At 41.5% G+C, this 17,502-nt stretch overlaps 1 protein-coding gene across 1 annotated transcript in view; it reads left to right on the plus strand.

Moving 5' to 3' along the window:
• The window catches only part of CHSY3 (chondroitin sulfate synthase 3), a 573,019-nt gene that overhangs the window by 258,489 nt on the left and 297,028 nt on the right, over positions 1–17,502 (plus strand). The window lies entirely within an intron of this gene.

The raw sequence follows: 17,502 nt of genomic DNA on the forward strand, positions 1-17,502 counted from the left end.
TATTGCAGTAACACATGTTTTGCTATACACGTGTTTATTCCCTTTGTGTGTATTGGAACAAAACGAAAAAAGGGAGGAAAAAAAGCAAATTGGACATAATGTCACACAAAACTCCAAAAATGGGCTGGTCAAAATTCTTGGCACCCTTTCAAAATTGTGGATAAATAAAATTGTTTCAAGCATGTGATGCTCCTTTAAACTCACCTGGGGCAACTAACAGGCATGGGCAATATAAAAATCACACCTGACAGCAGATAAAAAGGAGAGAAGTTCACTTAGTCTTTGCATTGTGTGTCTGTGTGTGCCACACTAAGCGTGGACAACAGAAAGGGGAGAAGAGAACTGTTTGAGGACTTGAGAACCAAAATTGTGGAAAAATATCAACAATCTCAAGGTTACAAGTCCATCTCCAGAGATCTAGATTTGCCTTTGTCCACAATGCGCAACATTATCAAGAAGTTTGCAACCCATGGCACTGTAGCTAATCTCTCTGGGCGTGGACGGAAGAGAAAAGTTGATGAAAGGTTGCAATGCAGTATAGACGGGATGGTGGATAAGCAGCCCCAAACAAGTTTCAAAGAAATTCAAGCTGTCCTGCAGGCTCAGGGAGCATCAGTGTCAGCGCAAACTATCTGTCGACATTTAAATGAAATGAAATGCTATGGCAGGAGACCCAGGAGGACCCCACTGCTGACACAGAGACATAAAAAAGCAAGACTACAGTTGGCCAAAATGTATTTGAGTAAGCCAAAATCATTCTGGGAAAACGTCTTGTGGACAGATGAGACCAAGATAGAGGTTTTTGGTAAAGCACATCATTCTACTGTTTACCGAAAACGGAATGAGGCCTAAATAGAAAATAACACAGTACCTACAGTGAAATATGGTGGAGGTTCAATGAGGTTTTGGGGTTGTTTTGCTACCTCTGGCACTGAGTGCCTTAAATGTGTGCAAGGCATCATGAAATCTGAGGATTATCAAAGGATTTTGGGTCGCACTGTAGAGCCCAGTGTCAGAAATCTGGGTTTGCGTCCTGAGATCTTGGGTCTTCCAGCAGGACAATAACCCAAACATACATCAAAAAGTACCCAGAAATGGATGGCAACAAAGAGCTGGAGAGTTCTAAAGTGGCCAGCAATGAGTCCAGATCTAAATCCCATTGAACACCTGTGGAGAGATCTTAAAATTGCTCTTGGGAAAAGGCGCCTTTCCAATAAGAGGGACCTGGAGCAGTTTGCAAAGGAAGAGTGGTCCAAAATTCCGGGTGAGAGGTGTAAGAAGCTTATTGATGGTTATAGGAAGTGACTGATTTCAGTTATTTTTTCCAAAGGGTGTGCCACCAAATATTAAGTTAAGGGTGCCAAGAATTTTGACCAGCCCATTTTTGGAGTTTTGTTTGACATTATGTCCGATTTGCTTATTTTCCTCCCTTTTTTTTGTTTTGTTCCAATACACACAAATGCCCAGATTCTCAAAGGAGATACGACGGCATATCTCCAGATACGCCGTCGTATCTCTGAGTCTAAACCCGTCGTATCTATGCGCCTGATTCTTAGAATCAGTTACGCATAGATTAGTATTAGATCCGACCGGCGTAAGTCTCTTACACCGTCGGATCTTAACTGCATATTTAAGATGGCCGCTTGGGGCGTGTACGCTGATTTATGCATAGAAATATGTAAATCAGCTAGATACGCGAATTCACGAACGTACGCCTGGCCGACACAGTACAGATACGCCGTTTACATTAGGCCTTTCCCGGCGTAAATTTACCCCTGCTATATGAGGCGTAGATGCGGCGTACCAATGTTAAGTATGGACGTCGTTCCCGCGTTGAATTTTGAACATTTTACGTTGTTTGCGTAAGTCGTTTGCGAATAGGGCTGGGCGTCATTTACGTTCACGTCGAAAGCATTGGCTTCTTGCGGGTTAATTTGGAGCATGCACACTGGGATACTTTCACGGACGGCGCATGCGCCGTTTGTTAAAAGCGTAATTTACGTGGGGTCACATAAAATAAACATAACACACGCCCACATCTACCACATTTGAATTAGACGGGCTTACGCCGGCCTATTTACACTACGCCGCCGCAACTTTCGTTTGAGAATACGGCACTTGCCTGTAAAAGTTGCGGAGGCATAGCGTAAATAGAATACATTACGCCCGCACAAAGTTACGCCATTCTACTTGAATCCGTGCCAAAGGGAATAAACATGTGTATAGCAAAACATGTGTTACTGCAATACTTTTCTGTGAGAAATATATGATTTTCTGGAATAATTTCTGGGGTGTCAACAATTTCGGCCATGACTGTACACATAATTGCCATTGCTGTGATCGTCTGGAGCAGGAGAATTTATTCTTGGTTGTTCTTTTTTTATTTTATTTTTGTATCAATTTTCTTTTGAAAATAAAATAAAATCAGAAGATATCAATTACCATTTACTACCAAATGAAAGTCAAATTTGTCCTACAAAAAATCAAGGTATAATTTACCTAGATATACTGAAGACTTGCGATGATATGTACAGTTTTACTAACACATTCCAATGTTGCAAAACTGGGTTCAGGCATTAAGATTTGTTTTACCTTTATCATGAAGGGTTTAATGAATTCTCTTTCTGAGAGACATATGGTTGCTAATCTTCTTCTAGGAATACTCCACATTATACTGGAAGATTTTTTTTACTAGTAATGGCGGCAATCAGCCTGTCAAGTCTTACTCTCCGGGCCCCAGCTACTACTGGGTGCGGAGCAGAGGAAGATCACTCCACCAGGGAAGGAAAGGAGATAAACAGGCAGGGGGCTGGCTGGGACTTGAGTCAAGGCAGAAGAACAGGCGAACGGAGCGGAATGCACCCAAAACTGAAGAAATATTCACTCCGTTCTGACCAGAATATGATCATCAGAAAAGTGCACAGATAATGGGAAAAAATACACCCCATATGCTAGTAGGTGCGGGGGGGGGGAGGGTGTAATTCAGAATTTTGTTTTTTAATTCTGCACTGACCGTCTTTGAAATTGCCCCAGACCCTGTTTAAATCCAATCCGGGGACAAAATTGAGGACAGACTTGGTCTGGGGACAGTGTTCTTAATCCAGGGACTGTTCCTGGAAACCGGGGATGTCTGATCACCCTAACCTAAATACCATGGACTCGACCCCCATCCCTTTTTAAATGATCTCTTAACATGATATTGTCCCTGAACTGCCCCCTAACTTCCTAACATTTCAAAACTCATCTCCTATTGCCTTTATATTATTCTTTACCCCTAATAATGTCCTATGAGCTATTCCCCCTCCCAGTCACCCTCATAATAAGCTTCCTGTCAATAAAGCTTATTTAAATTTAATTACAATGGCTATACATGGATCAATATGTGACCAGTTCAGCAGGGATCGGCTGAATTTCGATCCATGTAGGGGCACAGAGGTTGTACGGAAGTCTATCAACCGATCGACTTTTGTCCAACTGCCCTGTCAGACTTTCCCTGCTCGATCAGCACCTCACCACTGTCAGAATTCAATAGCTCATAGGGGATGTATGGATGGAGAAATTGAGTCAGTTTTTTTCTCTTTCAACCCACTCTTTCAGCAATAAAAAAGACTCATCTATAGGCTGCCTTACTTACTGATCTCTTGGCTTTGTTTGACTTTAATATTTTAGGTCACTAGCTAAAAACAAGCAAGCGGGTTAAAAAGTCCTCATTTGCTTGCTCATTCCAGGTCATAAGCAGGACAGATGGAAACATTGAATTTTTTGAAGGATATGTCAGCAATGACAGCCTTAGTACAAACTTTATTGGACATCTCTCAAAGGTTAAGTGTTTGTAATTATAGATAACTACGGCTTTCTTTGAGGTGTTTTTGCCTTTAGATCAGAGCTGGTTAATATTAAAGGGGAAAAGTGCCTGAGCCACAAATATCAATGGGGCCCCCTTTAGCGGTGGCTTTCTCCCTCCACCAGGCTTCAGAAGATCCAGAAACCACTACAATGGCACTCAAACACTGTTTTCTTCTTTCAACATTTCTTCAGCCATCACTCTAGCAGGAACAAGCATTGAATTATAACAATGGTGCTTTTTACAGGCAAAGCTTTGTTGTTTCTCATCACGGTGACCCCTATCTACTCTTCTACTCTTCATGTCCACATCCAGTGCCTCCCACTTCCCTCATTTTCTACCATAAGTTCCTTTCAATGTACTGCTTTTGTCTGCCTCATACAACCCACACCTCATGTAAGACTGCTCTACTACTCCTCCTTTAGCGCTCCAAATTTTTCCCCTGTCCTCCAACATCATGTCCCCTCTTCCCCTCACATTGCACTTACCCTTACCTCCAAAATCCCCCCTGTAACTTTCTTCCTCTTCACTTGCAGCATCCCCAGTATAATTTCTGTCTTCAACTTCAACTAGGATGTTGCTAAGTGAGGCCATAGTCATTACTGATCACCTCCTCCATCATAGAAGTGAGCTCCCGAAAGCTGAGCACAGAGCTACTGCATCAGGAGAGAGAAAGCGAGTGTGAGGTGGTTTATATCAGAGAAAAAGCTCACTCCTGTGCAGGGGCGGACTGACAACTCATGGGGCCCCCGGACAAAAGAAGACTATGGGGCCCCTGGGCTTACAGATGGCCACCACGCCAGGAGGCAGTGCAGAGGCGGGGCAGTTAAACTCTCGGGATTTTCACATCAGAAGCATGTTGGTTTCAGACATATCAGGGACAGATGTAAAAAAACACAGATTTTTACATACTGTCCCTGGTTTTACTGAACCTGGCAACCCCAATGGGGCCCCCTAGTGACATGGGGCCCTCGGGCAGTGCCCTGGGAGTATTCCAGTCAGGCTTTGGGAGTTATGTAAATAGCCTATACCTATAGCAAGGGAATTATTCCACTTTAGTCAGATCTGCACAGTTTGTTTTTCTCTACAAAAACCCTGACCTGTAAAGGTGAACTAACCCTTTAAATATTTTGTCTCCCGCAATTTCTAATGTCTTGCACAATTTTGTGTAGTAAACAATGTGTATGATTTAAACATAGTGATTTTGCTGTGATCATGAACTCTGTGTCTATGGTATGGAAATGGTTGCTTCCCATCAATAGACATATGTCCAAGTCTTGTATCTCATTAATATATTAACATAGACACAGTTGTACCTAAAACTTCTTTTAAAGTGATATGCCCAGCCTACTAGCAATTTCCTATCTGTGCAACCCTTTAACCTTTTATTTCATCTGCTTTTACTATGGAGCTGATTGATAGGTTACCTGTCTTGTACAATTCTTAACAATGAGTTTATAGTTTGAAGGACTCTGGGGACACTAATTCTTTTGGGACCTTTCTCTTACAATATTAATAATGATGCATTCTTTCATGGAGCAGACAAGCTGCAATGAGCATTGCTCTGGAACAGCTATCTATTCTTCTTTTTCAGCATAGTAATTATCAGGAAGCAGTAGAAATCGACTCCTGTTCCCCACCTCATTAGCAGCTACTTAGAAGGATAGAAATGCACACTTTCTATATGTATGTTTCATTATCTGATTTGACACATAGCCAGGAATTTCTGTCAATTATATCTTTCCAAAACTGTAACCCCTCAGTGCGTAGTTGTTGTCTGTGCAGAAAGGTTGCCTGGCATTTCAGGAATACAGCATAATCATGCTTATGGGAAAAAGGTGGCATATGATTTAAAAAAATATAAAATGGCTATAAAGTAAATATGTTAGGTAATTAAATTGAGGCAAAGTGAAGTTAAAAATAATGTTTTTTGATACTACCAATTATGAAAGGCGACAAAAATTAAAAAAAATAACAGCTTTTTTTTTAATTCTTGAATGAAATTTTTACTGAGTGAAAAAAAGTAGGTTGCCATTGCTGGTTTTCAACACTGGTTTTCTAGCTTCAGCACTTGAATTGAAACAAACTTGCAGATCAGAAAAATCAAAGCAAAGGTCACAACTGCAGTATTGCTGATATTACAGCTGACCTTACAAATTTACCCTGGAATTAAACACTTCCTTATAAATCAAGACATGCCAATCTTAATTTGGATTTTTTATTAAATAACCATATATCACAAACTAGAACATTACATTCCATGTAACCAAAAATCAACACCGATAATGTACATAACTGACCCAGTAAGTGTTTTTGAAAGCATGTGTGATCTCCCATTTACTTCCCTACCCCCCTCCAGCCCCAGCCGCAATTACACCACCTCAGGAACAATTATTTGCCAAGTTACCACCCGATACACCCAATAACCTCTAGCACATTACTGACGTTACTTGGTAGGGAAGGTACACCCATACCTAAGATGGTCCCAACCCAACATAACCCCACTTCCCACTGCTATGGTGCAAACAGATCCCCCAGCATAGCAAACACATTGGAAACAATTTCCACAATACCACAATTTTCCAACCCCAAAATGACTGGACACAGGAGGAGAAAATGAAAAAAAGGAAGAAGGGAAGAAAATACAACCAACCAGACAGGAAAAACTGTGGGGGGGAGGGAGAGCAGGTGAGGGTTTTCTAACACTGACCTGGCTCTAACTGATTCTTAACTGGCTCTAACTGTTTTCTTATACCTATAATTTAACCCTGTATTAACTACAGCCTATACAGCAAACTCAGCCATGTAGGCCTTCCTCTTATGCTATGTGCTCCTGCTGTGCATTCTTGTAGGCCAGTACATTGGAATGTATGGTGACCAGGCAGATAGCATTTATTTAGAAGGAAAGTCCAGTAATGGTAGAGGTTTTTTTTCAGTACAAGTTTCCTTTAAAGGTCTAGAAAAGTTAAAATAAAAGCATCTTTGTGATAAAGATTGGTTATTATCCATCAATAATTCTGTATTTAAAATAACCGTACATTCAAATGGAGCTATTTGGCATTAAACTTACATTTGTTGGGCAGTCTAGTGGGGAGCGCTGATAGACATATTAAGTTAAAGTATGCTCACTATTTACAAGCTTGTAGTAATCTTTTGTGAGATCCCAGAACATCATCTGCACATAAGAAGATATTTTGTTCACTAAAATATGGTTCAGATATTTTCTGTCCCATACACTATATCAGTGGTCTCCAAACTGTGGCCCGAGGGCCGGATGCGGTCCTTTGCTTGCCTTTATCTGGCCCTTGGGGCACTATCCCTCCCACTGATACGAGACACTATTCTGCCATCTGACACTGACAATGGAGCACCATTTCTCCCAATGACACAACTAATGTGGCATTATTCCTCCCCCTAATACCAGATGTTTACTCCCACTGATGCCAGGAAAATTTCCACTCCTGCTGGCCAAAGTCCGGCCCTCCAAGAGTCTGAAGGACAATAAACCGGCCCTTTCTTTAGAATGTTTGGAGACCCCCTGCATTATATAGTCAAATATCTGTGGATACCTGTCCATCACACCTATATAAACTTGTTGAAAGTCTTATTTAAAAACGTTGGGTATTAATATGCAGTTGACTCCACTCTGCAGCCATAATTTCCTCTCACTTCCTGTTGGGCTATGTACAGAAAGTGAAATCTCTGCAATGGGACACAGATGGGGGAAAAAAAAATCTGACTGGGGTTATAACTACTTCTGCTTTAAATATAGACATGTCTAATTTATGGTCCCCAGACCAAAAAGACAAGGGGCATGGGCAATAGGACTATTGCGGTACAGGTAATGGTACTTCTACTTTAAGTGAACCTAAATACAACCGAAACCTGTCAAATAAAAACACAGTATTCAGCACTCCAGTTCCAGGTCATGTCCCAGCAAGCGGGGAAGGTTTGGATATATTTTCTTAGGCCTCTATTTTTTTGGGGGGATGGACCTAAATTTGGTGTATGTGTTTGCTTAAAAAGGAATTGTCATAAAACCTGTTTTTTTTTTTTTTTTTTTTTAAGTTTAATCTGGTCCCTTCCGTGTAGTAAAGGAAACCTATCTATGTAGCCCCTGGAATTGTTTTAGCATGAGGGTATTATAAAACAACTATAAGATGCAGAAATTATGTATGGGAATGTTATTTTATGACTTTGATTTGCCAAGCATTCAAACAACAATATGGCAGAGGTCCTACAATTGTTCATCTGTATGACCACTCTCATTACTGCATACCGTACTGTTTAAATACAGTATTACCACCATTCATGCAGATCCCATTTAAAAATCTGCTTTATTTATTTTTTCCAATAACAATTTTATTGATCAAATAAAGTTAGTACATATATAACTCACAGTCTTTCATGAAAGGAAGGATGCAGATAAAGACAACAGAACAAGAAATCAAGGAGGCACTGCAATATTAAAACAAGGTGCTTGATACCTTTGGTTACTATAGTTCACAGTAGTAGCGTGGGTGTTGTTTCCAATAGTGCCAATGTGGCGGGATTCAAAGTTGCCCCTGTCTATGAGGACTGCCTGTGTGTTGTAGCTAGAGTGATCAAGAAGCCTAATTGCTGCACATCTTGTCAAACTGAGTCACTAGGGGACTCTCACGTCATGTGCTTTATTTTAATTACCTTGGTACCTTGTAATTAATGGTTTTGTTGCCCATTCATCCTAGAGTGCATATGGGAGATTTTTCATTTTTGTATACTTGTGCAACTCTTTTGTTGATACCCCACCACCAACACCAATTTGTATACCTATGTCACTGCCTCCTGCATCTCAATTTTCTTCATAGGATACAACTAATTGTTAAATAAACATATGAGCAAAGTGAACACAAAACTATTTTAGGACAAAGTTAGATGGGTTATAACTTATATTTTCTCTGTCCAGAGCTGTTCTCTAATTAACAACATATTCAGCCACACTTTACAAATACATTTTACTGCAAATTAAAAAATAACTGTCAATTGTGTTTATTAGAATGTGTTAAAGTCCTCCAATAAAGACTATAGAAACCTTGGCAACTTATTAAGGATTCCAGAATGCTCTTTTGATTTATTTCTCATTATCTTGGGAGAAATAATTAGTTTGCTGTTGATTGTAGCCTTACAAGATAAGGAACAGTGATTAGTGCATCTCCTACCTTTTCCATCCATTCCCATTACACAGCAAGAGTGCGTATATTTGTATATGCTTTTTGTTTGTTACAGACTTCAAGGAGAATGGTTTCTAATTTTGCGTGTTCCATCTGCTGGATCCATATTCAGGACCACTTTAAATGTTTAAATGTTCACTTTCCATTTTAGGTATGCAGATAACATTTACACTTGAAAAGGGTTTGGATGCTAGGAGAGAACATCATGCAGAATCTATTTCCTACCTGGGTAGTGGAAATGATCCTGCCTGCTGTGTTTCATTGTCCGTAATTGTGCATTCCCCATGGGTTACAACATTCATGTAGTGTGGGACAATTACCTGTGTTTACTTCTGTTGTTCTTTGTATCTAAAGTTGCAAAATGTATTGTGGATCCAACATTAACATTGTTTTAAGAAACTAATGGAAGAATAGAAATGCTTGTAGACTTAATCACTTCAATACCCACCCATAGTCATATGACGTCCACAGATGGGATCTCCTATCCTGGGTGGACGTCATATGACATCCTGGGCTTTACGGGGAGGATATCTGAATGATGCCTGCAGCTAGAGGCATCATTCAGATATCATTCTTTAGTGCTGGCGATTCTGTGCACCATAAGAACAATCATAGCGGCGGTTCCGTCGCTTGATCGTTCTTATAGGCGGCGGGAGGGGACATCGCCCCTCCCGCCGCCATCCGGTGCTGCTCCGGGCTCCCCCGTGCCATCGGGGGCCCGGAGAAGGAATCGTCCGGCGCAGGCAGGAAGCATAGAGATGACTGGTGACCAGATGGTCACCAGTCATCTCTATGACCGTCGAAGGCCCAATGTGATGACGTCACGCCCGGGTACCCAAAAGTAAACAAAGCCGCAATTGCAGCTAGTAAGCAACAGTAATCATGAGATCGGTGACATTTTTTTCACCGATCCCATGCTTTCCTGCCTGGAGGAGAGATGCGGGATCTTATTGACCCCGCATCTCTCCATAAAGAGGACCTGTCACACACATTTCCTATTACAAGGGATGTTTACATTCCTTGTAATAGGAATAAAAGTAATAATAAAAAAAAAAAAGTGTAACAAAATAAATAAATAAGTAAAAATAAAAAATATAAATTAAAACTCCCGTCCCCGGTAGCTCGCGCGCAGAAGCGAACGCACACGTAAGTCCCGCCAACATATGTAAACGCTGTTTAAACCACATATGTGAGGTATCGCCGCATGCGTTAGAGTGCCAGCAACAATTCTAGCACTAGATCTCCTCTGTAAATCTAAACCGGTAACCTGTAAAAAATGTCAAAGCATTGCCTATGGAGATTTTTAAGTACTGAAGTTTGGCGCCATTCCATGAGTGTGCGCAATTTTAATGAGTGACATGTTAGGTATCTATTTAATCAGTGTAAAATAATCTTTCATATTTTACAAAAACATTGGGATAACTTTACTCTTTTTTTATTTTTTTAATTCATAAAACAATGTTTTTCCAAAAAAAATTAGTTTGAAAAATTATTGCGCAAATACCGTTCAAGATAAAACATTGCAATGACCGTCGTTTTATTACCTAGGGTGTCTGCTAAAAAACATATATAATGTTTGAGGGTTCTGCGTAATTTTCTAGCAAAAGAATGATGATTTGTACATGTAGGAGAGAAGTGCCAGAATAGGCCCGGTATTGAGGTGTGTATAAAAGCCCGGTATTGAAGTGGTTAAAGGGTAAAATCACTTCCATGGAAAAAATGTATCAAATAAAAGAAAAAAATATATAGCATATACAATTGCTACACAAGCCGTATTGTAATTTTATGTTTTTAAAAATAACCTTTCCTTTTCAAACTACAGCGATGTAATCGTCTGTAAAATTCAATGCAATATGGAAACCTGAAGGTGTTCCGTAAGCAGTTGGTATATGTAAAGCCTCCAGAAATGTCATAATCTACTCAGGTGAAGAACTCTGCATAAAATACAGTACAAGTCAGGCCTCGTACACACGACCGTTTTCCTCGCCAGAATCCATCAAGAAACTTGGTGGCAGAGCTTTTTTGCAGAGGAAAACGGTGTATGTTTTTTGTCGAGAAAACTGTCATGGAACTCGACGAGAAAAAAAGAGAAAAAGTTCTCTTTTTTCTCATCGGGAGTCTCAATTTCCTCGTCGTGTTTCTCGTCGGGCTGGTTTACGATGAGAAACACGTTTGTGTGTATGCTTAGAAACCCATGCATGCTCAGAATAAAGTATGAGATGGGAGCGTGCCTTCGGTAAAAGTAGGGTTTATAATGGAGATAGCACATTCGTCACGCTGTAACAGACTGAAAAGCGTGAATCGTCTCTCACCAAACTTTTACTTAACACGCAGTAATATGAGATTAGCAAAAGCAGCCCCAAGGGTGGTGCCAGTGGAATCAAACTTCCCCTTTATAGTGCCGTTGTACGTCACCGCGTTTGAGAACAACGAGATTTTGTCTTGACAGTGTGTACGCAAAGAAAGCTTGTCAAGATTCTCGACAAGCCCAACAAGGAACTCATCGAGGAAAACGATGTTTCTTTTACGACGAGTTCCTCGGTCGTGTGTACGAGGCCTTAGGCTTTAGGCATCCTCTGCAACAATTTTTTTTATTTGTGTGAGATATTCCCAAAGGGTTAAACACTACTGAAAGAATGCAGACACTGCAACTTTTGTCATGAGAACCATGAGAGTGCATCTGCTGCTTGCAATTGGTCAATCTTTTTCAGAATTACTTTGCACAAGACATGATCTAAAAAAAAAAGCTATTCATTCAGGACAGAAACAATTAAATAGGAAAATAGGAATCTGTGCAACAAAATGTACTTTCCCCAGAGTAGAGTAGGGAAGTAAAGTTACTATTTAAATTAACCCCCACTCCAATACACACACACTTTTTTTTAAGTGTCCTTACACTGATGCAGCATCAGTATATCCTAGCATTTTTACTTTTGCTGTCACTTGCTCTTCTTACAGAAACAATCCCTTCATTGAATTTCAGGTCAGGAATCACACACTGCAGAGGTCGCCTGATATAGCTTGTGCTACATCTCCCTGAGAATATGGTGCATGTGCACCCATGGCAGCTTTAGAGTGATTGTAAAGTCTCCAGTTTTTTATTTACAATAATAAACATGTTATACTTACCTGCACTGTACGATGGTATCGCACAGAACGGCCCCGAACCTCCTCTTCTGGTGTCCCCCGCTGGAGCTCCGGCTCTTCCTGGTGTGCCACTATAGAAAGTAGCTTCCTATGGGAGATACCTGTGGGCTTGCTCCCGAGCTGGGCGCCCATTGACACTGAATCAATCGATCGAACGAACGCCGAATGGCCCCATATTTGCGTCTATTTGTGAACAATTTACTTTCCCGAGAGCGTGTTTACTGCTTGCTCCCAGCACAGCAACTAACATGTAATGGAAAGCTCCCGTTGCTTACTCGGGAGCTTTCCAAACATGTGACCACTGTGACAACAAATCACAGCAGTCATATGATCAGAATGTCCTCCTCCACCTCTCGGCATTTCAATACAGTTAAAGGGTCGGGAGGAGGCTAGGGGTTAAGAAACACATTTTTTAGCTTTAGAGCAAATTTTAAGTGTAACTCCAGTTTAAAAATATTTTTTTTTTAGATTTATTAAGTAAAGTCATCAATCTAATTCTCTTTTTGCCCTTATAAAACCTGTGTCATCTTTTAATTTTCACAGTTGTTTAAGTTTAGTTGTAAAGGTTTGTTTCAGTGAGGAAATCTAGAGTACCTGGAAGTGGGCGGTCTTATGATGGTTCCCACCTGCAGTTACAGTGGGTGTGTTCACTTCTTCGCTCCTACAAGTATAATGATGCAACTGTTGTGACTTGTTGGTTGGGCAGAGTCAGTCCACACTCTGGACTGTATATTTAACCACTTCAGTACCAGGCAATTACTCCCCTTCCTGCCCAAGCCAATTTTCAGCTTTCAGCACTGTCACTGTTTAAATGACAATTGTGTGGTCATGCAATGCTGTACACAAACAAAATTGTTATCATTTTGTTCGCACAAATAGAGCTTTATTTTGGTGGTAATTGATCACCACTGGGGTTTTTATTTTTTGCTAAACAAATAAAAAAAGACCAAATATTTTTTAAAAAAATATTTGTTTTTCTTTGTTTCTGCTATAACATTTTGTAAATAAGTACATTTTCTCCTTCACTGATGGTCACCGGCGAGGCTTCACTGATGGGCATTGCTAAGGCGGCACTGATGGGCACTAATGAAGAGGCACCAATGAGGTGGCACTGATAAGGTGGCACTGATGATGGACACTAATATGCAGCACTGATAGGCGGCACTGATGGGCACTGATAGGTGGCACTGATATGCGGCACTGATGGGCATTGTTAGGTGGCACTGATCGGCACTCATTATGGCACTGGAAGGCGACACTAATGGGCACTGAAAGGTGGCACTGATGGACACTGATAGATGGCACTGATGGGCATTGTGGTAAAGGAGGCACTGGCAGGCATTACTGATGGACACTGGCATAATTTTTGGGCACAGATTGGCATCCCTGGTGGCCATGGGTGGCATACCTGGTGGTCATCAGTGGTGGACATTCCTGGTGGCCCTGGGTGGGCATCCTTGGGGGGAGGGGCTGTCCTGATAATCAATCAGCACAGACCCCCCTTGTCAGCCGATCGGCTCTCCTTTACTCATGTCTGTCAGATGCGAGTGAGGAAAAGCCGATACACAACTTTTCCTGTTTACACTGTGATTGGACACAGATGATCATGTGGTAAAGATTCTCCATCAGCAGCTCTTTACTTAGATCGGAGTTGCGGTGTGTCACACCGCACCACCAATCACCAGGCTGTGCGCCCATGCGCTGGCTCGTTATCCTGAACGTCGTCATCTGACATCCAGATAGGATAATGGAACCACCGCCCAGCCGTCATTTTGCTATAAGTTGGGCAGGGTGTGGTTAAGCAATCGCCAAAAAACAAAAGTCCATTACCACCTAAAGTAAACAGACAATGACAGGCATGAACAGCAGAGGACAAAGCTACAGACTACACAAACCCATTACTACCAGCGGGGGGCTGTGCTCCTGCACACACTCTTGGCATACAGAATGATGCTTTATTGTGCCGGAGGCCGCTCCCACACAGCACGTGATAGCAATGTTCAGTGGTGTCACTAGCGTGTCACCTGGTGCTAAAAAACATGGTGTCACACCCCCCTCTATCAACTATAGTCCTCCATTAAGTACAGTCCCCCCCACTAAGTACAGACTCCGCCCCACTAAGTACAGACTCCCCTCCCACAGTAAAGCTCCCCTCTCTCAGTATGGCGCTTCATTCCTCAGTTTGAACCTCCCCACTAAGTACAGACCCCTGTCCCTCAGTACAGACCCCCCTCCATCTGTATAGAACATCCTCAGTGCAATAGCAAAAAAACAAAAGAACAAAAGCTGGACAGCCGTACTCCAAAATTTTCTTTAAAAGAGATGTGCGGCTGTCCAGCTTTTGTTCTTTTGTTTTTTTGCTATTACCGCATTGCCAGCACCCTGGTGGTTCAACAACCCCTGATCATCACGAGGCTCACCTGGAGCGGTGAGAATTCTGTCTGTGTGTCCTCAGTGCAATACCCCCTCTATCAATATAGACCCCCCTCAGTGCAGCCCCCAACTATTAGTATAGACCCACCTCAGTGCAGACCCCCCCTCTATCAGTATTGACCCACCCCCCCTCTCGGTATAGACCCCCCTCAGTGCAGCCCCCATCTATCAGTATAGACCCCCCCTCAGTGTAGCCCTCTCTGTAAGTATAGACCCCACTCAGTGCAGACCCCCTCTATCAGTAAAGAACCCCCTCAGTGCAGCCCTCCTCTATCAGTATAGACCCCCTTCCTCCTCTATCAGTATAGACCCCCTGAGGACAGACCCCCCCTCCACTTGTGCCCATATGGCACGCCCATCACCTGTCATCTTAACCACCCATCGCTCTAATCGTTTTTTAATATGCCCCCCTTCTTGGTCACTGCCCCCCTCTTCCTATCAATGATCCATCTACATAGAGAGAGGAGGGGGAGGCAACTTCTGTCTGCTCCGTGAGACAGCCGGTGTTAGCGGTGTCACCTGGGTGCAGCCTGCACCACCCACCCCACCCCCTAGCGACACCATATGCCACTGGCAATGTGGGCAGCTCTACTCGGGTGTCTGGAACCAGCAGAGGGCGGTGCTCCTGGCATACAGGCAGATGACTGATAGTCCCAGAGGCTTCTCCCACACAGCACGTCATAGCTATGTGGGTGGCACTACTCGGGAGTCTGAAACAGAACTGGTGCTGGGCTGCACAGGGATACTGTACATAAGCCGCAGAGCATGGTGTACGGTATCTAAGGAAGAACAGTACAGAGTGTCACAGAGATGGCCATGCAGACTGCAAACACTACAGGTAGTGACATTTGCTACTAGACATGTGCACACTGAAATATTTTGTTTCGGAATTTCGTTTTCGTCCAAAAAATAAATGTATTTAGTTACTCCCGAAATTTGTTTTATTTACTTTGCTTTTCGTTAGAAATTGCATTAGTCCGAAAATCTGAATGAATTAGGTCAAATCTGTCATTGAAGGCTTATGATGTCTGTCGAATGTTCAGAAGATTCGACAGAGCAGCGAAACGGTACGAATGTTCCGCCTACAAGCTATAGTAGAATTCTAATGTTGTATGACTAGTAATAATTATATTTATTAATTATTATTACTAGTCAACCAACATTCAAATTTTTCTATAGCCTATGGGCGGTGCATTTGACCGGAAATGCACAATTGCAGTGTCGTACAGTTTAGCTGCTTGTCGAATCTTCTTAGAACTTTCGACAGACACCATAAGCCTTCAATGACAGATTTAAGGTTTGTATGTTTTTCGATGCTATGTCGAATCTTTGTCATTCATGACGAATTGTCAAGTTAGTTCTAGCTATTTTATTGCTCCTCCTCTTTGGTTACAATCAGCCAATAACATTAATTTCCATCATTATTTTTATTTTACTTCCCCCACCCAATTCCAGCATCAATCTATTCTCTCTATAATGTGGAATCCTTTCTCTCTATCTATATCGAACTGTTGTCGCAACGAAAATGAAAATAAAGCATTTGTTTATGTCTGATCTTTCGGTTTTCATATTCTGCACTTTCGTTTTCGTTTGTAAAACGATAACGAAAATACCTGAAATTCGGACGAAAATGCATTCGGACGAAAACTAATGCACATGTCTATTATCTACAGAGAAGCACTGCAATGCCTTTTAATCAAGGGGAATTTTTTTGTATGTTAAACTGGAACTACCCTTTAACATTTGCTTGATTCCCTAAGTATACATTGAACAGTAATGAAGGCAGTGCTTGCCAGCTCAACATGTAATGTTACATGACCACCCCCTTCCCCAGTGGAATAACATCAAGGCCAATGCTTGCCTGTCAGGTGGCATTTCTGGACCCTGCGAAGCACCAGAGCCACCCTTCAGATGAACCTGAAGCAGAGGGCAAACTCTAAAGCAGAACAGCAAACAAGTTGCAACATGCAGAGGGAAAGTAAGCATCAAACATGCAGTATGCTACTCTATTTCAGATTTCATTAACATGCAATAAGTCAGCCTTTTATGGTTCCATCAGGGAACAATCACACATTTATGACCTCTGTACACTCCTATTAGTTAAGTGATCTCAGGAAGAGAATCAATCAGTTAGACCACATAAGCCTAGTGCCGCTGTGGCAGTGCAGTTCATGAAAATACGTGTTTGGCTTATCACAATTGTACATATTTATACAGCATTATGATTATTCTAAAGAATTTACTGTTTTCCATGTCTTTAGGAGCCTTTAACCATTCTTCTTTGGTGCAGTAGCCCATATTTAAGTAGATAAACACTTTGTATTTTTAATGAAAACCTCAGTTGTCTTTATCTTTAGAATATCTTTCACAATTATAAAATAATCTTTTTATACTAAAATTAACCTGTACTCCATTTAATACATTTAAATGTAAATGTCATGTCTCACTGCAGACACCACAGGGTACTTGTGATTTCTCATGATTAACCGAAAACACGTCTTCTGTGCCTTTGTAGATTGCTTGCCCCAACAAAAAACATGTTGATACTGACCACTAGAACAGTCTTATTAGACAGAGAAATGGCAATTGGCATGGGTTAGCTACAGATTTTTTTGTGCTAGGTTTTCCAGATGTATCTAACATAGTATCTGAAATTAGAACAGACTGTAATGCCTGTACCAAGAAATAAAAATCCTCCTTTTATTATTCAAACCTTTACTGATAAGAATGACACTTGAAAATTGCTTCATTGATACAGACTGCAAAGACTCTACACTAAGCAATGAGGTCCACTAAGTTTAATTTACAGCAGCTGGGAAAAAAAGGAAAATTACTACATTGATCAGAGCAACCAGTCATTTTCCATCT

Source organism: Rana temporaria, chromosome 1 (assembly GCF_905171775.1).
Source record: "Rana temporaria chromosome 1, aRanTem1.1, whole genome shotgun sequence".
Lineage (NCBI taxonomy): Eukaryota > Metazoa > Chordata > Amphibia > Anura > Ranidae > Rana > Rana temporaria.